The sequence below is a fragment of the Epinephelus lanceolatus genome, chromosome 5 (assembly GCF_041903045.1).
Source record: "Epinephelus lanceolatus isolate andai-2023 chromosome 5, ASM4190304v1, whole genome shotgun sequence".
Taxonomy (NCBI): domain Eukaryota; kingdom Metazoa; phylum Chordata; class Actinopteri; order Perciformes; family Serranidae; genus Epinephelus; species Epinephelus lanceolatus.
This window is the reverse complement of record NC_135738.1, coordinates 43696571-43718853: the sequence shown is the minus strand read 5'-3', so window position 1 is coordinate 43718853 and position 22283 is coordinate 43696571. Positions and strand designations below refer to the sequence as shown.

The 22283-nt window shown below is 43.4% G+C and overlaps 1 long non-coding RNA gene across 1 annotated transcript; it reads left to right on the top strand.

Annotated features, from left to right (window-relative positions):
- The first annotated feature begins 18316 nt into the window (after window positions 1–18316).
- Window positions 18317–21123, top strand: LOC144463550 (uncharacterized). Its single transcript, XR_013491653.1, has 2 exons — window positions 18317–20900; window positions 20933–21123. It is a non-coding gene; the product is annotated as an uncharacterized LOC144463550 (long non-coding RNA).
- The last annotated feature ends 1160 nt before the right edge of the window (window positions 21124–22283 follow it).

Below are 22283 nucleotides of genomic sequence, written 5' to 3'. Positions count from 1 at the left end.
CTTTGTTATACTAACCGGTCTGGTGAAAGTGCACCTAGGATACTTGACAGGGCTGGTGCAGGTGCCAAGGTGCCTTTCCTTTTCTTCAAGGGCGTTGATGCCAAAGGTTCATCAGAATCATGTCTGTGGTGGCAAAATGTTGGAAATGGGGGAAAAAATCAGAAGAGGAGGTTGTGGTTATGAGATGAAGTTACTATTTCAGCAAGAAAACATTATAGTTGAAAGCTAGATAAAAAGTTCAGACAGGATCTATGAGAATCAAGATAAAATAGTAGGCTATGGATATGCATCAGACCTATCTCAAACAATGTGGTTGGTGCAAATTGTACAAAGTGGATAGTTACTAGTCTAACAATAAATAAAACACCAAAAACTACTGTTTTGCTAAGGATTCTGGAGCAAGTAATAGTAATAATATCCCATCGCCAGGCCTGGAATTTCGTCATTTTAGGGGCATAATAATAAGTGACATTAACAGTATCAAACAACACACACTTTCTCTCTACCAGCATCTCCCTCACCCCTCTCCTCCGCACACACACACACACACACACACACACACACACACACACACGCCTCACCTCCTAATGCTTTCCTTATAGGTCAGTGACACAGGATATAGTTTTATACAGTCCATGGCAGCAACAGTCATGTTTACAACAACAAAGTCACTATTTAAAACCCAATAATATCTCACTGGAATATAAATATTCTTCCTGACATCACAGCATGAAGACAAACATCAGTATCAGTCATTCATCCTGCTCCCTGTCCCTCCTCTACTGGGACACTCACTGTCTGCAGGTCGGCTGCCTCAGGTGCATCTTCAGATAAAGTGTTAGCCTACATACAGACAGCTTCATTTTAGTATGTCTTTAACACTTTGCTGTTAGCACCGCGAGCGCGATGTGCTTGTGTCGACTGCGATCATAAATCATAATAGCGGTGAATGAGAGACTGCGGACAGAGCGGACTGAAATATGGCTGTCTACATGCTGATCACATGTATTGATAAAGTATTGGCTTATCTGGCAGAGGTTTTATAGCACTTACTCACAGTAACAAGTGTAGTTGTCGTTAACTAGAGTCATTTTGAAGTTATATTCCCTTCATCTGAACTGTGGCCCCACCACTGCACAATGATGATACATGAAACTGAAACTTTAAAAAGTAACGCCAATAACAGCGGAGCTTGCTGTTATTACGGTGTTGATTAAACTTGCCTTGGGTTGTTTCATACCGAGTCTCGGTACTGAACCCTGCCCGGGCGTTTGATGAAGTCTCCTGGTTGGCCGGTGATAGATTGGTGTCTAACTGTCGTTATAGCCCGTCCCAACGGTTCATGCCAGGCTCGAATCAAACCCCGTCTCATTTGATGTTGCTCAGTAAGACTCCAAAATGTCATCGCATTATTTTTTTCTCAGTAGACGCAGGTGTCAAAGCCGTGTTGACAGGAAAGAGGCAGAGGAGAAAACCGCAAAATCACCTGGGGCAGTGCGGGCGGGGCATCAAGGCCACTGTGGCCTTAGGGCAGATATTTTTTTCAAGGGCACAGGGCCAAATGAGGAGGGCACGAGAGCTAGGGCCCTCTTGATGTGTTTGACAGTTATAGTAACGTTAGTGCCGCTACAGAACCCATTCAAGGGGCATTTTGACCCGAAAACGAAAATACGCTCAATCTTAAAAATGGCTTTTCAGTCGTAGTTATGGTTTTAAACTAAAGTTTGACTCGGGTACATTCACAAAAACACCCTAGGTTGCATTTTGGCAAGAGTTTTGCTCTTCAGGTTAGCTAGCAATGTTAGTTAGCATTAGCAAACATTTAGCTTACCTGTCCAGAAGGAAAGCGGCGACCTCTGCGTGGCTTTTGAGCCCCTTTTCTTCCTTCAGCTGGCACCAACACTCAAAAGCTTGACCGATGTTCACTCTGGTCCTGCTTCGTTGTTGGTCTGCTCGAATTTGAGACATATAACGCCGACACGATGCCATTTCTCCACAGAGTTATCACGATCTGGCGACCCCTGAGCTCCGCCTCACGTGACATCAACGTACTAATGCTATTGGCTCAGGGATCATTTCATGTCGACGTAGCCAACGTAACCAGATATAAATATTTATATATTTTGGACCCGTCAAAATTTATAAAACAATTATTTCTATATTATAATATTTTTTTTCAGTAAAATTAATACTTTTATTCTACACCCCTCTAAACGTTCTGTGGATGTATTTTTTTTTTTTAATTATTCGTTTTGATGAAAAAGTTGTAGCTATCACCTTTAAAATGCCGTTCTGTGTGTAACTTCGTTAGATGTTTCATTTAGCTAGCTAGCTAAGTAGCTAATGCTACATAATAATGTTACGATAGCTGTTGGACTCAGATAACGTTACAGATTGAAGGATATGAGACTGAATGGCAAGCCAGTAGTAGCTAGCTATCTGGATAATATGGAGATGTGTGTAACTATTTAGTTGTTACTCAGAGTTATGTTGTAACTTATCTCGGTGGTGCAAGCTTTTATTTCAGTAATACATAAATCAAAACTTGGTTATAAGTACTTTTGAACTTAGTTATGACTTAGTTAAAACTAAGTTTGAACTTACACCCAGTTGGTGGATCAGGCTGCAGTAGTTATTTGTCCTACTCTGCAGCTACAGTACATGTTTTTGCTTGTAATAGGCTAATATCTACTCTATAACTGTCCAGATGCACTCAGGAAATATCTGAAGAAGCCCCCAGATGCTGGAGAAGGGACATCTGATCTTTCATCTACACCACCCTCTGAAGCAGGTAAGTTCAGATAAGTTCACTTGTGGTCTCTGTGTAAGTTAATTGATAGCACTGCTATGTCATTATCATTATTATTATTATTATTATTATTATTGTTATTAATAATGTTGAATGTTACAATTACACCTTGTTACTAATTAAATGTAGGTTTTAATCAAATAAAGTTTATTTGTACAGTGCTACTTTATATGCAGTAGGACAGTATGGATGTATGTTTGTATACAGCTGCAGGTCAAGCAACATTCAGCGCCACCACATCCAGCACTCCAGCTACCTTCGCTGAAACACAGCCTGCACCAGGTGAGTTTTGTTCATTGTATGTTACAGCTGCAGTTATATAACTAATGTCAACATGTCCAAATCCAGACACATTATTGCTATAACTTTATCAAATATTCACAATCAGTAATGAACGTACGTAACTCATCTTGCACATCTGGAATGTTTTGTCAATTTATCCACAAATGGATGCTAGGGATTCGGTTTTTATTATGCTAATACTTTGGCCAAACCTTAAACCATTTATTAACCCTTCATAGTGACAGAAAGCCATGGGAATTGCAGCTTACACACACACATACACACACATCCATTTTTTTTTAATGATTTTTTTTGTGCCACTTTTGCCTTTAACGGATAGAGGGCAGTGAAGTGGCAGACAGGAGACAAAGGGAGAGAGAGAGAGAGATGGGTATGACATACAACAAAGGTCCCCCACTGGAATTGAACAAGGGATGTTGCAATTATGTGACATGCGCAGTAGCCATTTGGCTATCAGGGCACTCTACAGATCCCAATTTTCACCAGCACAATAAAATATATTGAATCATAAATATAGTTTCTATATGAAGAAAGGGAACATAAATACTAATCAATATTAGACTGCAACTGAATAACTTATTTCCATTAAAATATCATTTAAACCTAGACCTGACCTTTTTTCAGTCATGTAATTGAACAATATTGGTCAACTGTTATCTATAATTTATGCTTCAGATGTGTTTATTGCCTGATGTGTTGTAATTTATGAATCACTGTGTCCTTACTAAAGGATTAATAACTGTATTTGCATGTGTGCTTAGATTTGCCTGCAGATGAGGGAACAAGCAGGATACTCACTGCAACTACTCTACAGCCTGCAGACACCCCTGAAACATACCCTGAAGGACGTCAGTCCATCAAAGCACCACCATTAGATCCTGCTGACTGGCCAGCCCTGTCTGATTCAGTGAGGACGGAGTTAATCAGCAGGGGACCATGTCAAGTAAGATCAGACTTCACATTTCCAAAAAGAGAGGATGGGAGAAGTTGCAATCATCACCACTTCTGTAGAAAATTAATAAATGGAGAAAAAAATCAAGAGAAGCTGGCTGGTATATTTTAAGAAAAAGGATAGTCTTTACTGCTTCTACTGTAAGCTCTTCTCTCAAAAAAACTACAATCTTATCAGTAATGGTCTTAATGACTGGAAAAACTGTAGTGACTTACTCAAAACCCATTCTAGGCACATGACATTGTGGAAGGAACTGGAGACTCATCTTGACAAGGGTCAAACAATAGATAAAGTGGAAATGGCACTTCTGGAGGCTAAAAGGAGGAGGTGGCATAAAGTCCTGACCAGGTTGGTAGTGTGACGGCCCCAGGGCCTTGGTCCTTCAGTGGTACTGTGTGTGTGCTCTGTGTCTTGCAGGTCCTCAGCTGGGTGGAGCTGAGATGCCATCAAGTAACTGGGAACACCTGGCCAGTGTTCCCAGGCTACTTAACCCCGCCTTCCCAGTCCCTGTGTGCCCCTTGCCCGCTCTCATGTTCGTGTTCAGCAATTGCAGTAGCAGTAGCCGTTGGTGCGGACGTGGCTGCTGCCGCGCTCCTGTCGGTCCCCTCCTCCAGCCATGCTGCCTTTCGCATAATCCAGTCATTGGCAGAGCGAAATATTGCCCTTAGGGAGACCACAGACACACCTCACCAGCCAAATAATGGTAACTTTCTTAAAGAGGTAGAGCTCATGAGGTAGAGCTCAAGTTCGACCCAGTCCTTAAGCAGCATGATGCTGAGTGGAGCCAGCCATACATCCTATTTAGGAAAAAATATTCAAAATGAACTGATAGACTGCATCAGTGGAAAGATTGTGGAGTATATGGCTGATGAAATAATCCAAATACTTTTCAATTATTTTGGATTGCACCCCAGATTTGAGCCACAAAGAGCAACTATCAGTCATAATTTGACATGTTGCAATGGAGGACACACCCCAAATAAAAGAACATTTTATGGGGTTCCTTGAGGTGGAAGAGTCCACTGGAGAAAGCCTCTCGACCCTCATTCTGAAGAGACTTGAAGAGCTCAACATCCCCTTTGAAGATTGTAGAGGGCAGTCTTATGACAATGGTGCTAACATGAAAGGAAAGAGGAAGGGAGTCCAAGCCAGACTTCTTCAGGTAAATCCAAGAGCTTTTTTGTGCCATGCGGAGCACATACATTGAATCTGGTGGTAGCTAATCTGGAAATCCATCGGTAAAAAAAAAGAAAAACATTTTTTTTCTTCCTTTACCTCTGGAGGCACAGCCCGGAGCTTTTCAACTAAGGGAAGTGCAGGGGCCTCGGCGATCGCTCACGCCCTTAACTTCTGGCGGTGCCCCCAGAGAATTGCCGTGTTGTTTACAAATACTTCGGGTAGAAAACCAGCAGAGTTTAGCTATATATCACATTTTTCACGTCACTGTATCACCGTGTAGACTAATCTGATGTTTGTTAAGTCTATAAACACAATGATTGAACAAACGTTACTATTTCTGTGTGTTTTGTAATTAACATTTTTATCGTAGATTAGCTGGGCTAACGGTTAGCTGTTAACGTTAGCCGTTAGCGGTGTCTGTAATAACAATAGACTGTATAAAAATAAGGGAATAACTCTATAAACGGTCCGTGAATAAAATATTTTTTCCAGCGAATATCTTAGTTACAACATGAGTGAGCTAGCAAAGCAGTTTTGTGTTGCTATGTGTGGTATTTATTCAGTTATGGGAAATCACGATGTCTAGAAAGCATCAGTGGCTGCAGCTGACAGGGACAGTTAGCAAAGCTAACATCAGGACGTCATCTGTTAAAAGCCTCCCGTTGTCGGATACGACATGAAACTACTCCAGTTAGCTCAATCATGTTGTAACTAAGACATCCGCTGGAAAAAAAATTTTTTCACGTTGTTGAGACAGCATTTTGGGTGGAGCGGTCGCTATGGACGCGGAGCTTGCTGTTTCTGTAGGTACACATTTCCTGGGGACACCTGCACGTCTCAGCCACAGCCCCTCCATTTTGATTGGCTAAAGCGCAGCATCGTTCAAACTCAAAGCCCCGCCCTCCCCCCCTCTCTAGTCGTCTTTCACACAGGGCTGCCGACAGATTCTACAATGTAAATTGCAGAATCTGTCTTAAGAGATTAGGTGGTAGCTGATGCGGCAAAAAGCTCTGCAGATGCAACTGGTTACTTTGCCTACCTGCAGAAACTTTTCACTCTGTTCTCCACTTCCATTCAGAGATGGACCATTTTAAAAAGCCATGTCAACATAACCTCCTGAGGAAAACAGAAGCCTCTCTGGTCAGCTACAGAGGCACTGGATTTGCTTCTGCCCAAGCATCTGCCAAAGATATCTGTGAGGAAATGAATGTGGAAGCTGTTCTTAAGCAGAGGAGACTGAGAACAACCAAGAGACAGTTCACCTATGAGTCTCCTGATGAGCAAGTGAGTAATGCACTAAAGCAAATGGAGGTTTCCTTTTTCAATGTGGTGCTGAATGTTTCTATTGCAGCACTGCAGGAACACTTCCAGACCTTAGGTGAAGTAAAGGAAAAGTTTAGGGTGCTTGTCAACTTCCCTGACCTGCCCAATGAAGAGCTGACAAAGCAGTGTGAAACACTCAGCAACTCCCTGAGCTGTGGTGGACAGTCAGACCTGGATGGAAGGGAACTGGCACTGGAGATGCAGACTTTCCCAGATTTGCCAAAAGCCAACATGACCACCCTGGAACTTCTGGCTTTCTTACAGGAGTTTATCCAAATATGTGGGTGGCCCTCAGAATCGCTGTCACTATTCCAGTGACAGTTGCTGCTGCAGAGAGGAGCTTCTCAAAATTGAAGCTAATAAAAACCTACCTGAGGTCTACAATGAGCCAAGAGTGTCTCAATGGACTTGCACTGATGAGCATTAATCGTGAGGTTTCTAGTCAGATATCATTTGACGATATCATAGATGACTTTGCAGCAAAGAAGTCCAGACGTGTCAGATTTTAAGGATATACCAGAGACTTGGAAGATTTTAGTTCTTCATGCTAGTCTTCTATGTTTTCTTTTTTGCACATTTTGCTTCTTTGAGGCCCATAGTTTTACAGTGTACTTAAAGTATTAACAAATTCTGTTGAACATGCATGTTGTTGAAGCAAAAATATTTGCTGTCACTAGGACTGAGTGACTTTGTTAATAACTGTGTGAAACCTGCACTATAACTTTTTCATGGAAAAATACTGTTTCTTTCGTCTGATCTAAGTTCTTAATTCATGGAGTTGGGCTGATCAAAAGAAAACCCTCCCATCAGCAATACATGAAACTCAGTGGGATTACAAGCCCTTCTGGTTGGGCATAACTAGTGGTGTGAAAATGTTCTTTGCAAACAGGAAATATTTTGATTTATATATTAGAACTATTTAAGAGGTTCCAGTTTCATTTCCAGAGCATAAATCTGAACAACACAAATGAAAAACAGAGCACAAAGTTGTCTTGTTTGATAAATAGTTTTTTTCTTACTGGTATTTAAGGAAATTTACAATTCCTACTTATTTATTTTAAAAGTTATGTTGTGCAGCTTCAATAGTACTTTTGTTTACATATTTGTTAATAATAGGTAATATTTAATAATTTATTCATTCTTTGATATGTTCTTTTGTTTGATAAGTAATTTTAATATATAAAAATAAAAATATACTTTTTGTCTTGAAACCATTGTGGGAAACCGGATGGCAGCGTGAGACCGCGAGACCACTGTGGGATTTTGAGATTCAACATGGCGGCGCCTAGCTGCTAGATTAGATATCAACAAACTAGCCAAACAAATATAATTACCTAACGGGTGACAACTCCAGCCTGCACCATCAGCCAGAGTGGAGGACCTAGAAGAGTTTATCGATCACTACTACTACGAGTGCGTCATGGAGGGTCCTGCCGACAACCCCAATAAGAGGTAGAAGACCGACTCAGCCACCGATACACAAGACTTATTATCCTCTGAATTTAGCGTCTTGGAATCCATCAACAAGAAGCTAGAAGTGCTCGGTATGCTTCACCAGGAGATAAAAGACCTGAAGGTAAGCTTGGAGTTCACTTACCAGCAGATTAGCGACCTGCAGCAAAACAACGCTGAACTCCACCTTAGCGGTGGTCACGTCAGATGTAGATCTCCTCAAAAAGGAAAATAAACTCCTGAAGGAAACTGTCCTCGACGTGCAGTCCAGAAGTAGTAGAAGTAGAAGACAATTTAATCATTTCTGGCATCCCGGAGAGCACACCAGACAACCCAGAAGTCCAGGTAAAAAAGTTCATGGTGACGGCCCTCAAGATCCCAATGGAGACTGTCAACAACATCACCATTCACCGCGTCCACAGGCTCGGACCCCGAGGAGGTCAGCGTCCTTGTCCTATCATCGCCAAATTCGAACATTATCAGCAGAAAATGCTCGTTAAGAGTAAAGGACGAGAGCTAAAAGGCACTTCGTTCGGTATGAACGATCAGTTCCCCAGGGAAATCAACGAGAGGCGGAAAGTGTTATATCCCATTTTAAAAGAGCACAGGCAGAAGGGAAATAGGACCTCTCTTGTGGTCAACAAATTATACATAGATGGGCAGCTGTTCCGCCACTCTACCACCACCCCATGGCTCTTCTAAGTGAGATAAGTACCCTAAAACCACAAAACAAAGTAGAACCATAGCTTAATTGTATCATAAAAGGAATAAAAAAAAAAAGACCAAAAGATGTGTGTATGCATGTATATATATATTTTTGTTTATTTTTGTTTTTCAGGTTTGTGAATACCTCAAGGCACAGGCGCTTCTGGTTGTTGAACATGCTTGTATATATTCTAATGCTCTGGTCCATAACCCTGCGATGCTTCACAATGACACATCGGTTGACTGTAATACATACACTTAACAATTACATATACTCATGCAAAATCCACGCAGATAGAAACTCACATAGAAACACACACAGATCATTCTCCATACCCACACACAGTATGATAAAACCCCCACTTTGTCAATGTCACACCTAAACTTGGTTTCCTGGAATGTACATGGCATCCGCTCACAGGCGAAAAAAATTAAAGTGATGGACTTTGTCACAAAATTGAAAACAGATATTTTTCTCCTACAAGAAACCCACTTGCTAAAGTCAGAAGAAAAATCTCTTAAAGATCCAAATTTTAATCAAATTTTTTCATCCTGCTATAACAACAGACAAAGAGGTGTCTCTATCATGGTCCACAAGAGACTACCATTTACTTTAAACAACACGGTAACAGACCCAGAAGGCCGCTACATCATTATTCAGGCAACAATCTTTAACAAATTATATACAATCGTTAATCTGTATGCCCCTAGTAATGATGATCCAGCCTTCTTTCACACAATCTTCTCTTTACTATCTAACCTATCAGACAGCTCGACAACTATAATTGGAGGAGACTTTAACACAGTCCTAAATGCTTCATTAGACCGATCTAGTAACTCAGTACACACAACGCAATCACAATCGGCTAAGGTAATACAGGAATACATGGATGATTTTGGGCTTGGCGATGGCTGGAGACTCAAATACCCATCGAAGAGGGAATATACTTTCTTCTCTCCTGTGCATCGCTCATTCTCAAGAATTGACTTTTTTCTCTTAAATAACTCCATCTCACAAAAAATTACCACAAAAATACACCCGATCATTATCAGCGACCATGCACCAATATCACTCAATCTGCAAATAGACACCATCCATAAACGGCCCCCAACATGGCGCTTTAATATCTCTTTACTTAAAGACCCAGACTTTGACAAAATGGTGAGACGGGAGTGGGCAAACTTTCTTGAAGACAATGACTCTCCAACTTTATCTCCATCTTTAATATGGGAAACTGGGAAGGCAGTAATCAGAGAAAAAATTATATCATACTCCTCCTACAAGAAGAAAAAGGAATTGCAAGCAGAAAAAAACACTGAGGAAAAAATTAAACAACTAACACAGGAATATGCAAACAATCCAAGTGATCAAGTATGGACCCAATTACAGTGTATAAAATCGCAACTGGACAATATTCTATCAAAGAAAACTGAATTTATCATACAGCAACTAAGATATAATAATTTTGAACACAGTAACAAATCAGGAAAATTTTTGGCTAATCAGCTCCAACGCAATAAAGAAAAATCTCTGATACCAGCAATCCAGGGGCCGTCCGGAAATTACACACAATCTCCTCAGGAGATCAATCAGATTTTCTATTCTTTCTACCATAACTTATATTCAACAGTAAACAATCCAAACCCAGAAGATATTCAGGCTTTTCTCGATAACCTAAATTTACCTCAGTTATCCACGGAACACAGAAATATGTTAGACGCCCCCCTGACTATTAATGACCTGCAGAGCGCATTAGACAAAATGCCAACAGGTAAGGCTCCAGGTCCAGATGGCTTTCCTGCCAAATTTATAAAACATTTCTGGACAATATTAGCACCACTTTTCATCAGGACAGTGACAGAGATCAAAAAGAACGGAGGTATAAGACCTCACATGAATACAGCAGCAATCAAATTATTACTAAAGCCAGACAAAGACCCCACACTTCCTTCTAGCTACCGTCCTCTATCACTAATCAACAGTGATATCAAAATTATCTCAAAGGCACTTGCTTCTAGACTGGAGAAAATAATCGCATCAATAATTCATAATGATCAAACGGGCTTCAATAATGGCAGACACTCAAGTAATAATGTCAGAAGAGTTCTTAATCTGATAAGTAAAGTACAACGTGTTAATACAAAAGCAATTATTTTGTCACTTGATGCAGAAAAAGCCTTCGACAAGGTCAACTGGTCCTTCCTATTTGCCACCCTGAGTGGATTTGGCTTTGGAGAGTCATTTATCCAGTGGGTATCAGCCTTATACAATTCCCCTAAGGCCACAGTCACCACCAACGGGATCACATCTAAAAGCTTCATTTTGCAGAGAGGAACCAGACAAGGGTGCCCACTCTCACCTCTACTGTTTGCAATATTCATCAAACCATTGGCTATGGCAGTCCGTCAGAACAGCAAGATCATAGATATCCATTCCGCCAATTCAGAGCATAAAATTAATCTATATGCAGACGACATTTTACTTTATCTATAAGAACCGAAATCGTCTTTACATTAAGTATTTAATCTCATAACACATTTTTCTAAACTTTCGGACTACTCCATCAACAATAACGACAATAAAAACATATCGACAATAATGCCAATAACGGAGAACTCTTGGAATCCTGCAGACCAAAAGTTTTCTCTCCCTGTGGGCAACATAAGATATCTTGGCATAAATATTTCACCCAAACTATCAGACCTGGTCCACCTGAACTTTAGCCCGCTGCTAGATAAGATCTGTGGTGACATGAAACGCTGGAATAATCTTCCCATCTCCCTCCTGGGACGAATAGCCACAGTTAAAATGAAAATTCTACCCCAAATTAACTATTTTTTTTCCATGATTCCATTCACACCCACATCGAAATGGTTCCTGTCATTAGATTCTGCAATTATAAAATTCTACTCAAAGAACAAAACAGCAAAAATTAGCCTAAGCACCCTTCAGAAAAACAAATTGGAAGGGGGATTGGACGCTCCTAACTTTAAACATTACTATTTAGCTAACCAGCTACAATACCTATTGAAATGGTTATATCCTAACGAAGACTACAACTCCTGGCTCGAACTAGAACAGGCGGACTGCAACAATATAAAACTCTCTGACCTCCCGTTTATCACCACTACACTCAGATGTCATAACTGTTTTAAGAACCCAATGATTGCTTCCACCTTATCAGCCTGGTGGAAAACACTAGAAATCACAAACTCTCCGATAGAACCTTGCTTGCTCTCTCCAATTTGGCACAACCCGGATTTTGAAATTAACAAAAGACCTCTCCATTTTAGCACATGGGAGATGAAGGGAGTAACTCATCTCCATCACCTTTTCCAAGACAATACACTTATGACATACACAAACTTATTTCAAACTTTTGAAATAAGAAATGGCAATTTTCTACAATATTTACAATTGATAAAAACAATCAAGAGGAGAATTCCAGCGCCTCAGGACACTTTGCAGCCACCAGAATTTGCCAAACATATTACAAAGCTTTCTCCGAGTAATAAGAAGAATCTTTCTAAGATTTATAAATTACTGTCAAAGACCAGTTCTATACATTTACCAATTTTAAAATGGGAAAAAGAGCGGGGTGTATCACCGGACCCTGACTTCTGGACTCAGATATGCAAAAATACATTTAAGATGACAAGACACACTAATATACAACTTATCCAATTTAAAGTAATCCACAGAACACACATCACCCAACAAAAGATGAATAGAATGGGCTTTAGTCAATCTGACACATGCACTCAGTGTACTCAGAACACTGCAGACACCTACTTTCATGCACTCTGGTTATGTTCACCCGTCCAGCACTTCTGGTCAACAGTCACTCAAAAACTCTCCTCCATTTTGGACTGCAGGATCCCATTATCTCCCAACCTGTGCTTAATTGGTGACCTGATGACAATTGACCTCCCAAACAGCCACTGCAACTCTCTTCTTGTAGCTCTCGCCATCGCCAAGAAAACAATCCTAGTCAACTGGAAAGATAAACAGACCCTCAACATCAACCATTGGCTGAATCTCCTTGTAGAACATATTTCGCTGGAGAAAATATCTGCTGGCCACAGAAACCAATTAACATACTTTACAGAAAAATGGTCACCATTTATTCACTCACTAAACGTGTCTGTATAGTGCCACTCAGCCTGTGAGCATATGCCACCTGTACATATAAATATTACAACTCAAGAAAGTCTGTTGTGTAATATGTAACGTGTTTCTGTTAATGATTACAACTCAAGAAAGTCTGTTGTGTAATATGTAACGCGTTTCTGTTAATGATGTAACCCCTAATCCCTCTGTCTCTCTCACCACAATATACCACAGCGGTTCATCAGAACTCAAGGTCTTAAGCATGTGTTAGGTGCACCTTCTTCCCCTTGAATCCGGGCCTGCTCCCTGGCTCTGTGGGGGATTGCGGGGCCGGGCGGATTCCCCTGGGGGCGGGTGCGTCTGGACTGCTCGCCCTGTGTGCCTGGGGGGGCGGGGTCTCCTCTTGCTCCCTGGGCCTGGGGTGGCGTGGCCGGCCCCCCCTGGGGGGCTGTTTCCGCCCCTGGTGGTGCGGGGTGGGTGGGCTCCCCCCCTTCGCTCTGCTCCTGCCCTTCCCCCTCCCTCCTCCCTCCCCCCTCTCCCCGTCCCTCCCTGCTCCTCTCTCCCGGCCTAGGGCGGGCCCGGGGTCCTCCCCCGGGTTGGGGGGCCTGGTGTGGGGGCTGGGTGCTGCCCGCAGGGGGTGTTCTGGTGCTGCGCAGTGTGGGCCTGCCCGTTGGTGTGCGGCCGGCGGTAGGGGGCGGGTCGGATGGGCTGGGGGTCCGGCTTTGGGTCTGTGGCGGTCTGGGGGGGTACTGGCGGGGTTGCGGGTTGGCCTGTGCTCCTGCGCGTCGGGGTTCGGGGGGGCTGGGTGGGGCCCATCGTCCGTGCACCCTGGTGGCGCGCCTTGTCCTTCTGCTGGGGGTCGATTTGCTGCGGGCGGTGTGGCCCAGGTCGGGACCATTGCGGGGGCCTGACGCTGCAGTTGCTTGGGGGGCGGGGTTGGGTGGGGGCCCGTTGGGTTTCCTTGGGGCCCGCCTGGCCCGCTGTCCATGGGCGCTGGGGGCCTTGCGGCGCCGGGGTCTGGTTGGCGCTACCTTCTAGCCCCTCCCATCCATCCCTCCAGCCCTCGGGCCGGGCCTACACTGGCCTGGCCTCCTAAACCACATTTAGTTCACTCACCACACATTCCACAGTTTTAATGCACCACATACACTCACTCTTCGAGGTGCAGACCACGGATGGATTGGGGGGCTTCATGATGGGGCAGGCTATGGGACAGTGGTGTCCGGTAGCCCTCCATGCTGCCCCCCGGCCCATCCTTATCTGTTCTCCAATTTTAAAGCACCACATACACCTACATCTTGTGGGACAGATGGGAACAGGTTCCAGGTGCCTATGGCTGCACGGGCTGCAGGACAGCAGTGTGCTGTAGCCATCAGCCTTGCCCCCACCTGTCTCCTATGTCCCTCAATTTTAATGCACCACATCACACTTATGGGCACTCACATTCACATTCACGGTGTAGGGTTAATGTTTCTCTGTCAGGGATCGGGTGCGGGTGGTGGTTGGGGGGGTGGTGGCGGTCCGCATCGGGTGGTGGGTGGGAGCGGGCCCTCCTGCCCCGCCTGTCTGGGGTGTGTCTCTGGCTCTCTGGGGGTGCCGGCCATTGCCGCCCTGGGTCCTTGGGCCTGCGTGGTGTCCTGCGGCCTCTGCTGCACCCTGGTCTTGGGGTCTGGGCGCTCCTGCGGTCTTGGGGTGCCATACCGCCCCCCTTCCCCCGCAGGGCTGGCCCTGGACCCTGGTGATGGTTTTCATAAACACATTGGGAGGGTTCAAATAAACGCATATATGTTCGATACTTCAGCTCCGTGACGCATCGCAAAGAACCGATGGGATCACTCCAAAGGGGCCCACTTGCTTCTCAAACCTACCACACCGCGCTGGCAACTCTTCTCTGCAATTGGGCTTTCCCCCTCCACCAAGACTCTCACATTTTTGGTGTTCAGTATAGACTTCTCTTTTGTTTTTGTTTTTCAGTACAGTATAGTAGACATGTATATGTTTATTTTTGATAATCTGCATGGAGCACAACCACCTCAAGGCCACAATACATCAGCTACACTGCCTGTTTCTCCCCTGTTTTTTTTTTTTTGTTTGTTTGTTTATTTGTCTGTTTGTTTTTCCTCCTTCTTCTCCGCATGCACTGTCACTATATAACTCAGGACTTAAGCACCTGCCCCCTCCCCCTCGCTTGTTTCCTTACTTTCCCCTTGACACACTTTGGTGTATCACGGCCCTCTCTGACTCATATTAGGAAGTTTTTCCAATAAAGGCTGTTAGGCTAGTGTAGAAGCAAAAAAGTCAAGGTCCCGAGCCGGGCCAGTTAGCTCGCGACCTCGCTCTTCCCCTCTCAAACGAACTTTCTTTATCTTCCATTAGATATCAAAAACTCAAATACTCAGAGGTCAAAAAAAAATCACTGGAGACACGTAGAATCAGATGCAACTGAGTTTAATGTGCTCGCAGGCAACAAACACATCACAACCCAAATGAGCCAAGCTCCGGAGCAAGGCTGGAATTTCTTTGTTTGCGCTCGCTCTTTTATCATAGAATTTCTGCTGAGTCATCTCTTTCCCTTAATCTTTCTCACTTGGCTCTGATCGTAACATATCCCACCTCTGCTGAGTCACTTTTTCTCCACCATATTGGTGTCATATTTCTGCTGAGTAATGTTTTTCCTAGATCTAAGACCGCCTCCTCTTACTAGGGTCATTCTCAGGACAAGCTGTAATTCCCCTAATTTTCCACTAGTGTTTTCTGAACCCATCCTCATGCTATTTTTAGAAATGATTCACAGTGAGTCCTAGGTACTTCTCCACCACAATGCTTAAGTGCTCAATGAGTGTGTGTGTGTGTCATAAGAATACATGAAATATTAAACCAGTGTGTAATTTGTCAGTTGCACAGATTATATTGCTTCAACACATATCTTTAAAGGTCAGCTAAAAGGTACAGTATATGTCTTCAGTAAATCAGTACATTACACTACATTCCCCCCTTTGGGGCTCCATAGTCCCATATAATATCTTAAATCACAGCAAGGGGGAGGAAATATATATATCCCCCCTTTGGGACTTTATAGTCCCATACCATTAAGATTTAGATTGGCTATTATCACACACGAATCATTTTCCAGTGATCAACATCAGTAGAGCTGCACATAAGTCATACTTCATTGATTATCAGCAGTATCTGTCACACCTTTTGTCATCCGTAGGTATCACACACAATTCATGATTATCACCTCGAATAATTCGTATGTATATAGAGTATAAGAGCTAGCCTAATAATGTCTTTGTTTTTCTTGTTGCATGATTAATCATAATGACATTCTTATACAGTGGTTGTGACTACAGTCGTTACTGGTATTTTCTTCAGTGAATACATGATAACTTCACATATACCGGGTACAGTAAGCAAGGTACATAGCTATCTTTGCTGTTAATGCTGCCAAGTTACTGTCCGTCGGGCACATAGGCGGATGTACCAGTCATCCGCAGGCGCCGGTAGGACGCCACCTGATCCCCTCAGCATCTCAATCTTCTGTTGCAGCACGTGGTGGTTGACCAGTTGCCGCTGTAGGTCATCCCTAGCCTGGGCTCAAATGGGGGCTGGTCCTCTGACATGGCTGGACGCTCTTGGTAGGCCAACCCTGGATTCTGCTGCTTTGGATACAGGGATCTCCACATGCTGGCCATGCTCTGCACCAATCTGTGTGTTAGAAAGGACATTGTTTAGTTCAATTCACTTCCCTCCTTTTCCTCCTAATTGCCCCGTAGTATAGATAACCTATATATGTTAATCAGTCGATTGTTAGTATGGGTTTGGTAACAACAAGGTTTTTCCTGAATCTATTGCCAATTATTTGGTTATTTCTTACCCTGAATCGGCTCTCCCTCTCTCTCTCTATACAACCTCGTATTCCCCTTCCAGGTTCCCCTTCATTGGCTCATATAAGTTTATATTGTCAGCCATATTCTCACATATGTCCGTATTGTCAATCATGGTTTCATATAAATCGTTGTTCAATCTTTTGGATGCATAGGATCTTACCCACGGTTTGTCTAGTTTCCACAATTCGCCTTTCTCGGGGAGCTTTTCCTGCTGTTGTATCAGCATAATAAATTGTCCCGTGGCCGTTCTCATGGCCCTTCTTATCAGGATCTGTACTAGGGGAAGGACGCCGAGTCCAAATATTACTCCTATAGTCTGTAAGATTTTTCCAACAGAGTACTTTTCTAACCAATCAAGAATTGATGAGGTTTTTAGTGTTTCAATCGGAATGTTGTACTTGTTGGTCTCTGTCTACATATGTAAACTTGAGTCAGGTTACCATCTTCACCTGTTTCTGAGCTGCTGCTTTCTTCTCCCTGCTCTCTTTCTGCCTCTGCTCTCTCTCCTCTCTCTGTTCTCTCTGCGCTTGGGCCCTCATCCTCAGCCCTGTGGCTACCAGGTGGCGACTGAGGAAGGGGTGTTTTCCTCTGAGGTGCTCTCTGTCGACACCCTCTCTGGGTTGTTAGCTCTGCAGCAGTGGTTAAGATGGAACCAAACGTCCTTACCTTCAACTTTCAAGGCAGTTGGTGTAGCTAATATGACCTTGTATGGACCTTCTCTGCATGGCTGGTCCCACTTCCTTTTGAACACCTTGACGTACAACCACTCTCCAGGAAGTATGCGTTGAAGGTCTTCTGGGATTTCGACCCTTCTGTCCTCAGTGGCACCCTTCACCCGCCAGGAGATAGCCCTATGGATACGGGTTAGACTTCGTAAATAGTCAAACATTTCGCCTTGTAATTGTTCCAGGGACGGTCCCTCATGGGGACCTCTTAAGTATGGTAGCGGCATGGGCCGGCTCATAAGCATTTCATGCGGTGTTAGATGCGTGACTCGGCTGGCTTGTGAACGCATGGACATTAGTGCAAGCGGTAAAGCATCCACCCAATTAAGCTTATTTCCACTATCTACTACTATTTTTGCTATTTTGGTTTTTAAAATACCATTTGCTCTTTCTACAGCTCCCTGTGATTGAGGGTGGTAGACTGCGCCAAATGTGTGTTTTAGTCCCAATGCTCTCTCTACTTCTTGTAGATCTCTGTTTTTGGAATGGGTTCCATTGTCGGATCTGATTCTTTCGGGAAACCCATGCGTGGGAATGTATTGATTGATCAGAAATTTGATTACTGTCTTTGCATCCTCTGATTTGGCAGGTATGGTTTCTGGCCAACCAGTGTATGCATCCACTGCCACCAGAAGACACCTGTATCCTCCCACTCTCTCTAGCATGTCTGTATAGTCATTAATGACCTCTTGACCTGGGAGTTTGGGGAGGGGAAATCTCCCCTGATGTGGTTTCACCGCGGGTCTAACATTGTATTCTGTATATATCTTACATTCTTGGATGCGATTCTCAATCACCGCTGGCAAAAACGGGTGCCACCAATGAGTGAGATATCGCGCCATTTGAGTTTTCCGACAGTGAGTCACACCATGAGCTTCTTGAAGGACTGATCTCCTCAGCCCTGGGGGCAGTGCAGGTCTCCCGTCTGGAGACCCCCACATACCCTCTGTCTTTACTGCTCCTCTTTCTCTCCATACTGTGAGCTCCTCTGGAGAGGCTTTCTGCTGTTCTGCTATTAACATATTTACATCACAGGGCGGCAGGAGGTCATGCACTGTTCTCTCTGTTTGTAGCATTACATACTGCTGACTGTATCCTGCCTTTCTTTTGGCTGCCACATCTGCTGCGTCATTCCCTCTGGAGACAACTGTCCCTGCTTTGTCGTGACCCTTGCACTTAATCACTGCTACCTGTGCCGGCTTCATCAGAGCCTCCCGTAGTCTCCTCATGTCCTTCTCATGCTTAATGGGGGTCTTTGCTGCTGTTAAAAAGCCAGATCTGATCCACTGTGTCATTTCCACATGGATCGCTCCTACGACATAGGCAGAGTCTGTGTAGATGTTCACTCTTTTCCCTTCAGCCCATTCTAATGCTGCAATCATTGCTTGGAGTTCAGCCAATTCAGATGATTCTTTTCCTGTTACACTTTCTGTAATCACTTTGTCAAACCCTGTCTCTGTCTGTCTTACCACTGCATATGCTGCTTTCAGTCCCTCCGTTGGATGTCTAAAACAACATCCATCTGTGAATAATGTTTTTTACACATAGGGCCCAAGTCTTTGGCTTGATGTTTGATGTACTGCCAAAGATATGTGAGGGGAGGCTTCCTCCGCCGCCTCATACCACTGCAATTGCTCTGAGGTCAGTTCAACAGCTGCAGCCACTCCCCCATTTCCCACCAGTATGCAGGTGGATGTTATCTCCCACATTTCCCTTCTATCTCATTATAAAATGCCTGTTGATACAACTTGTTGCCATTCCTGTCATAATAAAGAGTTACATGGAGGGGATCGAGAGGAGGCGTGTAGGGATTTAATGACTGAACCCAGGGACGCCAAGACTGATAGAGAGTGCCAATGCCAGGCGTCTCCATGGTTTCTGGCTCGAGAAGGCCCCAGTAGATATCAGCTCAATGTCCTTCAGCCATGGGGGAGGTATCTGCTGATAACAACATTTGCGAGGAGGAATGCACAGTTGTTAACGAGCAGTTCACAGTGTAGCCATTTGGGAAGGTCACTATCAGCCCATCTGGGTGCAGGGTATGGAAGCTCCACACTTCAGCAGCACATCTCTCCCCAATAGATTCACAGGGCATGACAAAGAAGAAACATATCTGCGTGAAAATGTCTGTTCAGCCTGGAGTATGGTGGTAGTGAGTGGTTTGGTGAGCGGCAGATTTTGTGGTTGTCCCGAGAACCCAGTTAGTTCAACTGCTGAGGATGATATTTGGTGTTTAGACACAGGGAGATTCAAGGTGGCTCCACAAATAAAACACCCTCTACCGCCCTGACCCCCTCTTGGGTCGCCACGACCCCCACCCCTGCCTCTGAATCCTCCTGTACCTCTTCTCGAGCCACTCCAATGGGGAGGGCGAGGATGAACCCACTCTGGGGTCGGAAATAGATCTGGAGTGTGTATGGGGAAGGGCGGAAGCTGCCGAACCATCTGATTGGTTGATTTTTTCTCTGCTTTTTTTTTTTTTTTTTGCATCGTTGGTTTTACGTCGTGCATCTTCCAATTGGAGTTTTAACAGCTGAACCTGTGCTGACTCTGTACTGTCCTTCTCTGCCTTTTTCTGATGGCATTGTATATGACTTCATTAATCCTGTAAGCTTCACTGCTCTCTCCTCGTATTCTTCCCTTGAGTCTGTGTCTGACCATATCTGATCTCCCTCGTCGTCTGCTTCCTCTTCTGCATCATACTGACCTGGTTCTTGCGTCTTATTCTCACTCTCCCTTCATTTCCCTCTTCCATCTATTTCAGGTGTTCTGTGAGTTATGTATAATCTCACCTCTTAACCTGTCACTGGTGAAATGTATGTGTTTGCCTTATTACTCTCCCTATTTGTGTTATCTCTGGTCCACAATGTTGTACCAGTGAAGTCAGCCTAATTTGATCTCCCAATGTTGCAGCAGCAAGGCCTTATCAGACAGCCTAATGTGATCTCACAATGTTGCAGCAGCGAGCCTGTGTACTTGATTTATTTAACAGCTTAGTTTGATTCTCTCTATCTGCTCACCCCCTTCGCTGTCTATGTAGCTTCTTTCCAACCCAAAATGTGTTTTTTATGCCTCTAGTGTCCACTGAACCATCAGTCATGCAATATTCTTCAGCCCAAATTTCATTACTACTGCTGTCACCCTCTTCCATCCAACTCATAACAGCTTGATCTCAACTTCTTTTTCTTTATTTTATTACTTATTTTATTTATTACAAAACTATACATATAAACTAAAGCTACTTATCATTTATAATTTATTTAGAATTTTATTGCTTATTCTATTCATTTATGAGACTATACTTATCACTTATTTATTTATCTATAAAATTAAATTAAAATAACAGATATTTCTTTTTTATTCTCCCCTTAACAGCCAACCAGTTTGTATGGAGTTCACCCGAGCAACTGGTTCAATCAGTGAAACGTGGACTTTTTGTTGGCACCGTTAGGTTTCCAGTCCCCAATTTGTTGACACCGTTAGGTTACCCTTGTCTGGTTTTGTTTCACTGAGACACTGTTAATAACTACCTCATGTAACAAAACTTTGAAACAAATCACATAAAACAAACACACAGATACCAGATTATGATAAAACATTCAGGCCCCAAAATGTCTTTTTTTCTTTGTAATGACCTTTAACCCAATAGAGGTCAGAACCAAACTATCAAATTTTAACAAAGCTTTGTTTTTTGTATAAGCCCACTTCTATTGGCTGTGTTCCTCACTCTGTGCTGGCTGCATGCCTCACCCCCTCCTTTTGTGCTCTCTGTTTAGTCAGTCTCCCAATGATTTGTCAGTCTTTTTACAGTTACATTTTATTTAACACTTTACTGTATTTACAACACTTTATACAACGCTTCGTGCATTACTCTAAATAGATTATACTGTGTTTACTACAACTTACTTCTAAATATACTACAATGTATGTACAGCAACTTTATAGCTTACAGTTAGGTTTTTACAATTTTACACTTTTGATCGATCTGTTAACTGTTTTGACTTGTTTTTTGTCTTTTTTACTTTTCCTTTATCTCTTTGGTTGCAACATTTTAAGCGTTCTGCCCGTTCAGTCCCGTTCTGTCTACGGTGACTCGCCCTCCTTCTTGGCTGGGAGGTCACTTTCCTCAAAACGGCGGTATCCACAGAAGCTTTTTACTTTAGGCCTTTCCTTAATCTCTATTTCCTCAGCTCTCCGTCTAAGCAGTCCCAACGGTTGACTCACACACACCTGCCCCTACAGGCTTAAAGGTGTGCGTGGCAAGTCGCTAGCGGTATCCACGGATTCGCTTTTGAGTACCTCTGACTCTCTTATTTTTGCATTCCGCCCGAGCAGCCTATTGGTTGGCTCAACGCCCCTGCCTTCACAGATTTAAAGGATGCGTTTGTCAAGTCAATAGCGGTAACCACGGATATGCTTTTGAGTATCTCTGACTCTTTTCTTCTCTTATTGTGCACTTTTGTCTCTTTAAATACTTTAAATACTCTTAATACTTTAAATACTTTACTCTTACTACATTCCTCACTACATTTGTTACCATACATTCAGCACACACACATTCACTTTTTCTTTTGCCTGCTTGGTTACTCTAGCTCACTCCCCCACATTCCACACACACATACACACACTCACTCACTCCCTCCCTCACCATGTTTATCTCTCTAACTTAGACACACACACACACTGTGTTGCACTAGATTCAGTTGTCTCCAGCAATATATCAGCTATGTTCCAATGTTGTGTTATTAGTTTTTACATCACATTTTAGGTTCTTTAGGAGAGGAATTTGTCAAATACCTCCGACCTTGGCGGCTCCCAACTGCACCTCAGACGC